The sequence below is a fragment of the Helianthus annuus genome, chromosome 2 (assembly GCF_002127325.2).
Source record: "Helianthus annuus cultivar XRQ/B chromosome 2, HanXRQr2.0-SUNRISE, whole genome shotgun sequence".
In the NCBI taxonomy this organism is placed as follows: Eukaryota; Viridiplantae; Streptophyta; class Magnoliopsida; order Asterales; family Asteraceae; genus Helianthus; species Helianthus annuus.
Genome location: NC_035434.2, coordinates 11,221,072 through 11,233,743, shown reverse-complemented (window position 1 = coordinate 11,233,743; position 12,672 = coordinate 11,221,072).

Genomic DNA, 12,672 nt, shown 5'->3' with positions numbered 1-12,672 from the left:
ATCTCGGGACCGCAACTGGACCGAGATCACAAAGTCGCCAAGCGACGTCCTTCTTACGAACGCGCAGTTCCTGCGACCGGCCTAACCAATGAAGTCCAAGAAAAATCAGGATCTCACTCTCTATTGTGAGTACCACAAGGACCAGGGCCATACAACGAACAACTGCATCAGTCTCCGACTGGAGATTGAGCGAGCCCTAAAGGAGGGGAAGCTACAACACCTGTTGCCAGGTGGGCAAAAAGCCACCAAGCGCATCACCCCCTATGGCGAGGGCACATCCTCCGGGAAGAGGACCATGTATGTGGCCTCGACCCATATGATAAATGGAGGAAAGGGAAGGCCGCGCAAGGCGGCGAGAAGACCGGACAATGACTGGAAAGATGAGCAAGTCGTCTTTCCAAAAGTCCGAGGCGGCCCGCACGACAGGCGCGCCATCGTTATTACAGGCCACCTAGCTCATTACTGCACTGAGCGATTATTCATCGACCCAGGCAGTACTTCTGATATCATATATGAGCAGTACTTCAACCAGTTCCATCAGGAGGACAAAGATCGGTTGCAAGCGGTGGACTACCCGTTGGCCGGGTTCGCAGGGGAAACTGTTTTTCCCCTGGGCCAAATTACTTTTCCTGTGCGCCTCACTAACGGAAGGCACACAAGAACGGAGGAGGTGAACTTCATGGTTTTGCCTCACACCACCAAAGATGACGTGCTCCTCGGGAGAGAATCCCAAGGCGACTTCAACATGATTACGTCCGTACCCCACTCTGCTGTCGGTTTCCCAACCGAAACAGGGGTCGCAATAATCTACGCACGCAGAGACATCATGTCGTCGGACGAAGTACGTCCGACCAAGATAGCAAGGCCTACCCCCAACAACCAACCAGAAAAATGGGTTCTCAATGCGAGATACCCAGAGCAAAAGGTCACGTTGGGCCACGCCTTGTCCCCCAACACCAGAGCGCACCTGAAACAGCTTCTCTTCAGGAACCAAGATATTTTTGCGTGGGCACCCGCAGACATGACTGGGTCCCACGCGAAATCACGCAACATTTCTTGAATACCTTGCCAGGTATCAAGCCTGTGATCCAAGGCCAACGCCATTTTGGATCCGCAAAAAACCAGGCGATGCATGAGCAGGTCGAAGAGCTGCACTCCGCAGGCATCCTGCGGGAAGTCAAGTACCAGACTTGGTTGTCCAACCCAGTCATGGTAGAGAAACCATACGGGGGCTGGCGCATGTGCGTCGATTATAAAGACGTCAACAAAGCCTGCCCCAAGGATTGTTACGCACTTCCCGAGATCTACGAAAAGGTCGATAACCTCGCACCATTTCGATGGAAGTGCTTCCTCAATTGTTAGAAAGGCTACCACTAGGTACAGATGGCAATCGAGGATGAAGACAAAATGGCATTCCGCACACCTACCGGAAATTACTGCTATACAAAAATGCCGTTTGGGTTGCACAACGCGGGCGCAACCTATCAAAAACTGATGAATGACACTTTCCGCAGGCAAATCAGCAAAAGTGTCGAAATCTACATGGACGACCTAGTCGTCATGAGCATGGAAGAGGATACCATGCTCACCGATATCGAAAGAACATTCCAAACTCTGTGAAGCGTCAATATGAAGCTTAATCCAGGGAAATGCTCGTTTGGAATGGAAGAAGGCAAATTCCTTGAATTCATCGTAACCAAAGATGGATTCAAGGTAAACCCGGAAAAAGTTCAGGCGATCGAGCGCATGCCATCGCCTTCAACGATGAAAGAGATGCAACGACTAGCCGGCAGGCTAGCCGCACTAAACAGATTCTTGGCCAACCATGCAGCTAAGTCTTATCCTTTCATCAAGACCCTGCGGAACTGTCTAAAGAAAGAACAATTCCAATGGACCGCAGAGGCTGAAAACGCTTTCCGGGAGATGAAAGAGTGTTTGATACAACTCCCAACTCTAACTGCACCACGCAAAGGTGAACCACTTATATTATACCTATCCGCCGCAGACAACGCGGTAGGTGCGGTACTAATAGTGGAGCGAGAGGGAGTTCAAACGCCCATCTACTAAATCAGCAAGATGCTCAACGACCCAGAGACAAGATATTAAATAATGGAAAAGTTGGTACTAGCACTAGTACACGCTTCAAGACGGTTGCGATGCTACTTCGCAAACCATGTCATCACGGTGTTAACCAACTACAGGATCGGCCCGATCCTATCCAAGCCTGACGTCTCTGGGAGATTAGAAAAATGGGCAATCGAGCTGGGCGCGCACACACTAAACTATAAACCGCGCCCCGCGATTAAAGGCCAAGTCTTAGCTAGTTTCGTTGCCGAGGTACCGGCAAATCGCATCCAGGAATGCGAAGAAGAACAAAACCCTACACCACCACCGTCCTCCTCCGAAACTTGGGCACTTTTTACCGACGGTGCATCCAACAATGAGGAAGGTGCAGGCGCAGGTCTGCGACTCGTCAGCCCCGATGGCCAAGAGCTTACCTACGCAATCCGCCTCGATTTCAAAAGCACAAATAACGAGGCAGAGTGTGAGGCTCTATTGGCAGGGCTACGTCTGGCAGCCAAGCTCGACGTGCAACAACTGGAAGCACACGTCGACTCCTTGTTAGTTGCAGGGCAGGTGCGCGGTGACTATGCCGCAAAAGGGGATATCATGATCCTCTACCTCGAGCAAGCCCTGCAACTAAATTCGAAATTCACTTCCTTCAATATCCGTCATATCAACAGAAGTTAAAACAAATCCACGGATGCACTGTCAAAGTCAATCCAGTACGGTACAACATCCTGGATGACACCAATCATTGCATACTTGCAATCAGGTGTGACTCCCGAAAGCAAGTCAGAGGCACGGAAATTACAATACAAAGCGTGCCATTATCAAATGGGAGACGGTATCTTATACCGTAAATCATACTTGGGCCCACTCCTATGCTGCGTCGACCCCCAAGACGCCACATACCTCATCAGAGAGATACATGAGGGAATGTGTGGCATACACGCAGGGCCACGCATGGTAGTGGCTAAAATTATGAATGCTGGGTATTACTGGCCCGGCATGCACCTGGATGCAGTCAAAGAATTGCGCAAATGTATTAATTGTCAGCGACATGCTCCCAAGACTTTACGCCCCAAGAACAACTTGATCCCAGTCACCACCGCATGGCCCTTTCAGAAATGGGCAATTGACGTGGTCGGACCTTTCCCGGACGCACCAGGTGCGGTCAAATTTATCATAGTAGCGGTCGATTACTTCACAAAATGGGTAGAGGCAAAACCACTCGCCTCAACCACTGCTATGATAACGAGGAAATTCATTTGGGAACACATCATCTGCCGTTTCGGTCTACCAATGTGCATCGTTACCGATAACGGCACCAACTTTGCCGCCGACGAATTTCAAAAATGGCTAGAAGAACTACATATCGAACACATATTCTCCTCAGTGGCACACCCGCAAGGAAATGGCCAAGTTGAGAGTATCAATAAAAGTCTAGTCGAAGGCATCAAAGCAAGGTTGGGAACAGCCAGGCGTGGCTGGGTCGATGAACTCCCAAGCATTTTATGGGCTCATAGAACTAGCCCAAAAACGAGCAACGGGGAGACACCCTTCAGCCTAGTCTATGGCTCAGAAGCGGTAATCCCCGCGGAAGTAGGTCTTCCTTCACCTCGAATGTTGGCTATCAACAATATAGCCAACAACGAATCACGCAGGCTTGACTTGGACCTTCTAGAAGAAAGGCGCGAAAACGCCGCCATCAACGAGATCAAGTACAAAACCAAGCTTGAAAAATACTACAATTCACGCGTGCGGGTTTGTACCTTTAACCCGGGAGACTACGTCCTTCGCGATAACGAAGCATCTAACGCAGAACGTCCAGGAAAACTTGCCCCCAAATGGGAAGGACCCTACCTCATCAAAGAGGTCTTGGGCAAAGACGCGTATAAACTACAAACGTTAGAAGGCGAAACTATCGCACGCATATGGAATGCACAACAGCTTCAACGCTGTTACATGTAAGCCATGTTCTTTACATTTCCATGTAACCAATCGGGCCGCAGGCCATTTGCAAATAAATAAATGAACAATTTACTGCAATATTGTTTATTACTACTATTACAAATGCGTGTTCCACTTTGCGGTATCTGCAAAAACAGATTGGCAAAATCTTCATTCGCCATACCCACACAAAGTGGTGATCACAAACAAATATTGTAATAGGCCAGGAAAGGCAAAACATTAAGCGTCTATCCGGCCGGATACACACACGGGTTTTACAAAACCTACACAATTCCTAAACCCTAACGGGACAAACAATGGAATTGACTAATACTCATGCGACAAAGGTATAGAGTATACTCAACCGCGTTTACAACGGGTAGAGTTCTGCATATACACGTTCAAACATGCAAGGAGTAAAAACACTTGTACAAATTGAGCAAAAACAGTTAAACTTTATATTCAAAAAATTCCTACACCCACGCGGTGTACAAAAGATTTACATAAAGTTCTAACATTTACATGAGGAAAACAAAAAAGGGCACGCATGCCAACCTAGTCCTACTTTGTACCGCTGGTACCCGCGCCACCTTTGCCGTCACCAGCAACCTCTTCCTCTTCCGATTCATCGGCATTAGCATACAACAACCGTAAATGGTCTACATAGTCAGGTGCATCCAGGCATTCGTCAAGCTTCTCAACCGCAGAGATAGACGTGTCGTAAAATGATGCAGAAGCCGCCTCAAGAAGCGCTTCAGTATTTACACCATGGAATCCAGACCGTTCATCGGTATATTTTCCTTGAGCCAGGAGGTTCATATGGCTGATACATCGATTGTAACCAGCTTTAAAGCCAGCATCCCGGGCACGCTGCTTAATCAAGTCTATACCAGTTACAGTCTCAGGTTCATCCAGGATAGCCCTAACAATCTGCAACAAAAGAGCAATAAGATTATCACGTGCTAACCCAAATAAATGCAAAGGCACCAGATACTTACATGTGCAATACCGTGACACCGCATCCACTCACGGTCAGTCTCAAGCTGATTAAACGAAGAGGTAAGGCTATCTCTAGCATCGGCAGCCTCGTTAGCCCGCTTTTCAGCTTCAGTTGCGCGGGCAGTAACCTCCGCAAGCTTGGCCTCGCGAGTCTGCACCTCAGCCTTTCGAAAACAAGAAACACAGTATGTACAAAAATCATTAAACATACTCAGAAAGCAAAAGAAAAGTTCAATAGAAAAGGCAACTCATACCTGGAGGCTCCCAACGATCTGGTTCAAATGGGCGCGATCAGCATTGGCTTCTTCAAGAGCCTTAGTAACGCGGACCTCCCTCTCCTTGGCCTCTTTAAGAGCCTTTGTAGCATGGGCCCCCATTTCTTTGGCTTCTTCAAGAGCCTTTGCTAACCGGGCCTCCGCTTCCCAGCTTTACCAGCAACCGCTTCGGCCGCAGCCTTCTCCTTACCCAAAGCAGCATTCGCTGCCATGACATTAATCAATTCCTAACGAACACGAAACAGCGTTTCATTCTGTTTGGCCCAAGATACTTTCCAGCTCTTGCGCTTATCAGAAAGTTTTTCTTTCCAACTCTTGCGTCCATCAGAAAGTAACTTGGCAAGAGTACGAACCTGTTTAAGCTCAGCAGTTGCAGCCCACTCCTCGGTCTGCTTATGCTTCTCAAAAGCAGCCCTATCCTTTTCAAGCTGCTCCGCACCATCGCGAGCAGCTTTCACCAACTTCTCTACCTCGGCCCGCAAGCGCGCAGTTTCCTCCTCCCTGCGGCCCAACACCTTGTAGTCTTCCATGATGGCATTCGCCACTATGGAACTCCCCACAAGCATGGTGGAGAGTTGGTTGATACGAAGTTCACGGTGCACGGAATGGGCACGATCAACTTCAAACGGAGTGCCTAAGCCACCCAAAATCTCCTTACAAGCAGAAGGATCATTTGAAATATCATCCCCCTGCATAACGCTCCAGGGGGGTCGGTGGTAGCTCGTACTCCGATCCTGTGTATAGGTGCGGTAGTAATACTCTAGTTCAGACTCTCCAGGCTGAATCGGAGGCCCTTATAACCCGCACCACCAGAAGCGGAACCAGAAACCTTCTCAGCAGTAGGAGACTTGTGATGTTCAGCACCAGATTTTTGTTTTCCAACATCAGAAAATGTCACGACCCCCGACCCACCCTGGACGGAATCGGGTGCCGTGAGCAGTCCAGTGGTACCGGTGATTATTTTTATTTTGAAAAACATTGCAGCGGAAATTTCATCAGGACCGTGAGTTAGGAAAATATCAGAGTTTAGAAACACCGGATTTTTATTTATTAAATAGATGGAATAAACCCATGTTTTATAAAGGTAGCTTTTAATAAAAAGAGTATCTCTTAATTTGATTTATTTAATAAAATAAGCCACTTCTTGAAGTCCTTCAGTGCCGGATCCAATTCTTACTCCAATCTACTGTAATTACCTGAAACGCGTTTTAAAAAGGTTTTGTCAGCGGGAAATACTGAGTGAGTTCATTCAGGTTTTATAAAAACAGATTTGTTATAATTCACAGTATTAAGAGCGATTACAATGTTTCTATCAACCAATTATCAAGAATGGGTATTTGTCACTCGATTCATTTCTGTGACTGTGGTCATACCACTAGTGGGTCCCGTTGCCCATCTAGTGACGGTGTACTCACACAGAGTAATGATTACTCACATAGAGTAATATTCACTCACATAGAGTGATAAAAATAGTAAAGTGCACAATTACCCCACATACCAGCTGTAATTTGGTGATTACAAAGACTTAATCCCTGTAATTATAACCTTGAAAATAGTTATTGTAATACTTACTCACAAACGGTGAGAAAACAGTTTAAAAAGAAGAATGACTCACATTGTAGATTAACGAGCAATAGATATAAGCCTACTGATTAGCCTTGATTACACCTAGTTTAACACAATGCACACACACAGACAGGTTAGTAACTAATACAGCAGTTACGTCAATTCACGAGATTAAACCCTCACAACGATTAATTAGTGCAATACTTGATAATTCAGTGGGATTCACAACGAATAACAGAGCATAGTCCGAATTCGAACAGCACTCTAATATTCAAGTCGAAATCACGACGAATAATCAAAGTACAAGCTCAATTGAGCAGCACCTGGACTATCGTTGGATAGTTATAATCGATCGGACGTTGAATCGTAATAGCGATCGAGTTATTACCCTGATTGCGGTAGCGTTTCGTGATCGTGTGTGTGTGATTATAGTATAACAGAATGGAATACGTATTTGTGTAAAACCTAAATCAAACCTCAACGATAGTCACGAGATTCGAACCTTAACGAACTTCACAAAGTGTAGTCTTATTCAGACAGTACTTTGGCATCCGTTTAACGAACTCACAAAGTATAGTACTTTGGATTCCGTTTAACGAACTCACAAAGTATAATACTTTGGATTCCGTTAGTTGGTTCCTGAATCGACCGAACAGAATATCGTATCGGTGATTATTGGTTAGAACACCAACGTATAGAGAGAAGAAGAGAAATGAGCAAAAGAAAATGAATCCTAAGCTTCCTATTTATAGCAAGCAAGCAAGCAAGCACCTCAACATAATTTCTGTCGATGTGGGATAGTGACGTGCCTGCCTACCTGCTTGACGTGCTAGCTAGCTTGCTTATATATATTAATTCAGCTGCTTCACTCGTTTTTCTCGTATAACTTTTAAAATATAACGTTTTATAAAACGACGAATATGTCTTTAGAATGAGCATATTTTTATCTACGTTTTAACCTAAGTTTCATTAAAAACGGAGTAAGGGAAATAAAATAATATATTTTATTATTAATATTAAATGTTCTTATACGACCCCATATATATCTATTTTTAATAAACCTTACTTAGCTTAATTAATCTTGTTAGCTTAATTAATATTGATTAACTGATTAATTAATCATACTAAGTATTAATTTTAGCGAGAGTTGTTACAGAAAACCTCAAGTCCAAATCATCACCATCATTTGGAGTGATCAGGTTGTTGGAGGAATCAACAGTATCAAAAATCTGAGACGCAGTTTTCTCCACAGTCTCTTCTGCCCGCACGGAAGGATCAGGCACCACCTTAACAAAAGGAACCGAAAATTCCTTGGTAACCCCCGCATCCGCGGCCGTGGCACGCGGGGGAGATGGAGGAGCATCAAAGATAGAAAAATCTTTATCTTGCGGTTCTGCAAACAAAAAAGCGATAACCATCAAAAACAAGTTGCAAATATAAACACTTGTAAAAGTTATGAAATACTTACCGGCAACAACCGCAGGTTTCTTCTGTGCCGCACCGGTGGACCTTTTGGTCCGAATCTTCTGACGCTTTATCTCACCGGCACCAGCAGCTTTCTCCTCTGGTTTTCTCTTCTTCTCACCAGCAGGCTGCGAACCCGCAGAGGTCCCACCTGCAGCCGCACCACCACCTAGAACACCCAAACCCTCAAGGGTGTCAGATACTACCACGTAATCGGTATATCTGCGGTAACAAGAACGAGAGATACCTGCCACCTGCGACACCAAAGGAGGGGCATCAGAACCCTCAGGCTTTTCCTTACCGCGACCCCGCGCGGGTTTCTTCACATGTTTCTTCTCCGCATGTTTCTTGGGGACAGTTTTCACTTCAAACCTCCCCAGGTCCCCAAGATTTCCTGCGTTTGAAAAATCAAGCAAACAAATCAAAGGGGTGAACTTTAAACAACAAAGGAAGTTTTAGAATGTACCTTTGCCTTGCGGCAGGGGTGCATTCAACATATCACGTGTGGGAATGCGGAAATTGCCAACAATCTCCAAGTTAAAACCTTCACGTTCCCCACACGGAAGCAACTCAACCTTGCCCTCGAAATCCGGCTCAAACATCCTCCATAGGGGAGCATCTACTGATAAAAAAACATGCAAAATCAGTAAAACAAGTAAAGGAAGCAAGGAAACCGCACAAGGGTGATAATGCTTACCACCACTCTTTTCCCATACAACAGGCCTTGCCCTCCTATCGGGCCTGGTCAGCATCATCCGCAACACCCAAAGTTCATTGTTGCCCAGTTTCTTAAGTTCAATAGGTCTCAGCCTAGAGAACCAATCCACAGTCTTTGCGATGGGGAGAACAATATCTTTCGCGGTAACGCCCACATTCACGTTCCGAAAGGTCATGTTGGCATGCACTGCACAGGCTTTAACGTAGAAAAATTTCCTCTTCCACTGGGTCAGACCCTTGGGAGGTGTCATCAACTTCATGCTCCCATGTCGTTGATTAAAGGAAAAGAATCCGGTGTTTACCGTTAATTGGTAGAAACGCCGAAAATTCTCAACAGTAACGTCCAAACCAAGAGCACGGAAAGTGTATTCGAAGTTCCTGATCCGAAACATCCCAAACGGACTCAGTTGGGAAATATGAAGGTGATAATATTCTAACACCTCGGCAACAAACACCGTCACAGGCAGTCGGAGGTTGCCATCGTTAAAGAACTCAGCCCACAAGGTGATAAATCCTACCGGAGCATCGGCACCGGTGTCACCCTCTTGTTGGTAAGTGGCCCCAAACTCCTGGTCCATTTGAATACTGGTCATCAGGATCTCAAATTGACCCTTTGACCACTTCAATACCGGCAGACCACCGCCGGGGGCACCAACATCATCTTCATCTTCCTCAGCCGCCACTGGCGACTGTTGTTCAGGGTTTTCACCCCCCCACATTGTGTGGATTTGATGGTTCAGCCATTGAAATGTAGAAAAAAAAAGAAAATGAGTACGAAAACTCAAACAATCTCACCGGAATTTCAGAAAACTTATCGGAGAAGACAAAGGAATCTTTTCTCTCTCGCCGGGAAATTTTGAAATTTTGAACAAGTGAGGGGAAACCACCATCGGTTTTCCCTTATATACTCATCACAATTAATGCGGAAGGGAAACTGAATCATCACTGTCCAGAAAGAACGAATTATGCGGCACCACGTGTTTAGCAACGGTTCCGCTGACGGTTACCATGCGCGCGTGGCCGCACACGCGCCTGACATAGGAGACGTTTACACTCCTGCTACAGTGCATTTATGACCTCGGGCAGTGCAAATATCCTTTCATTTCAGCACATGCTAGGAAATCTCACCAACTTCCACCAACTCACACGTGCGCTCAGCCACGTATGCAACAAAAAGCAACAACATTATCCAAACACAAGCGACATGCGGTGTCTCTGGTATACCGCACCATAACCCATACCGCATGTCATTTTTTCACACCCCGTCAAAAAAGGCAAAAAATATATTTCTCTATATTATTTAGGGGGATATAAATCATATCCGCATATACCCACGAGCACACGTGGAATATGCGGAAGTGACACACACAAGCCCGTACAGGTGTGTCAGATGCTCAGAACCAGCGTTGTTCTTTGGACTGAACCGCATCTCAGAAACAGGTAACCCGCATTGCCTTCATTCTCTTCAAGCTTCAAGTCCCTCGTGTCCGGTTCATAACCACAGAGGGTGCGCAAACAGCTTCTCCTTAAGGAAAAAGGATGGGAATGTACGCGACCGCACATCAGCAACCCTGACTCTTGATCCTTCAAGAGCCACATCCAAGCAACACACTCTTTTCAAGCAAGTCTGGGGTTACAAAACCGCAGACACTTATAAGTAGCTGCAGACGCACCTGTAGCTCCGCAAATGGTTGCTACGGAAGAGCCACGACTAAGTCATCACACAGATGAACGAAGCTACTTCAAGGAAAACTCCTCGGCATTGGAACGTGAAGGAAAGTGGCTAAAGAACAAATGTGAACGAGATTCCCACTCACCTAAGGAGGTCTCGTTGAACAAAAAGCGGCCGAACAATGGTAACAAGTCTGCTTATGACTTTGTTGACCCACTTGTGAGATGGATAGAATAAACAATGATGGGCATAACCATGCCTATGACCATGTTTATTTGACCATTATCCAGATTCAAATTGTTCGACCAAACACGACCAACAATGACGCAAGTATCCCACATTGTTCAGCCAAACGTGGCCAACAATGCCAAGAAACGAGGTAACCGCAAAGGACGTGCGGTTACTTGAGAGCTAATTGGAAGAACATGAACACCCCACAAAAAAAGGGATCATCATTACATGTCCAATTGCTTCTGAAGACCACTCTCTTCTTCAGCCACGATCTCAGAGGTTGGTTCGAAGTTTGTGGACACCTCCAGCAAGATCTCAGAGGTTGGTTCGATACACCAACAGGTGACACCCAACCCTGATGACATCAGAAAGAAGTAGCCCAAGCTACCATGCCAAAACCCTAGGCTGAGAATTTCGCATCAGACGAAACTTTTTCACCGGTACGGAAGAGGCGTCACATGACTCTACCGGATCTCCAGCTTGATTTACGAAGAACAAAGACCATCTACATGGCCTAGAATCTTCTCCAGACTCCAAACTGCCTTCTAGACACCATAGTCCAGTACTCCTCCCACATGCAACTTGCATATGGCAGCAACACTAGACTGGGGGGACTTGAAGGGGTATGGTCCCAGATCTCGCGTCAGCACGACCGCGAGTGACCATTACCCTTATCAAAACCCCCACTAGCTGTGTCCGTGCGGGTACGCGCGAACACAACGGTCGAATCCAATCTGACCAATGATGGAAGAGGACTTACCTGGAATACGAGAACGGTATAGAAATGCGGCTTGGCGCCGCATCTGGTGTATGAAAAATGGAAGTACTTATAGCGATGCGGCCTAGCATCGCATCCAGTGAACACTTCTATCAATACAAGGGAGCTGGATAACAGCAACAGTCACCACAAGTGGTGATGCGGCCCGGCACCGCATCCCACAGTCTTCGCCATAGTGAGAACGCGGAAACGACAACGGTTACCGCAGGCAGCGATGCGGCGCAGCACCGCATCCTGCCCACGAGGCAAGTGGGACTGACATCACAGAGCAAGTGGCACCAATGACAGTCGCCTGTCAGACCACACGTAAGCAACAGACTGATATTGCAGTAGGATGTGGCATCACCTCCACAACCGACAAGCCTGACACACCTGCATAAGGGCTGCACGTTGTCAGTCTGTCTCTTCAACTCCTCCTTCACTCCTCGGCTATAAATACCAACCCCAAACCAGGTTTGAGGCATCTCTTCACAACTCTCTAACTACTACTATTATCACACTTTGCTTCCCAAGCAAATTACTGATTCTCACGCCGGAGAGTGGTAACAAGGAGCACCCCCCACCCCATCCTCCTTGTTACGAGTCACGGCTTGTTTCCTCGTGCAGGAGATCAACCAGCGGACGATCTAGCTAGCGATCCTCGAGAGGAAGGGATTAACCCTACTTGACGAGACCAGTGTGTTAACCCTACCCGGTTAAACATTGTTTCATCAAGGCCATTAGGTATACCTTAACCTTTCTTAACTTCATATAAGCGCCACATCACTCGTTTTTCCCTCTTTACTCCACCTCATCATAAGGAAATGGTTTATCTTTGTTAACTCAACCTCACCCACCATTTTTTTAATTGTTATAGTATTAAATAATTTTTTTAAATACAAAATAAATGATAACAATACCATTTCATTAACTTATGGGTCTTGCTAAATGCACTCCCATTTTTTTAAATTTTACTG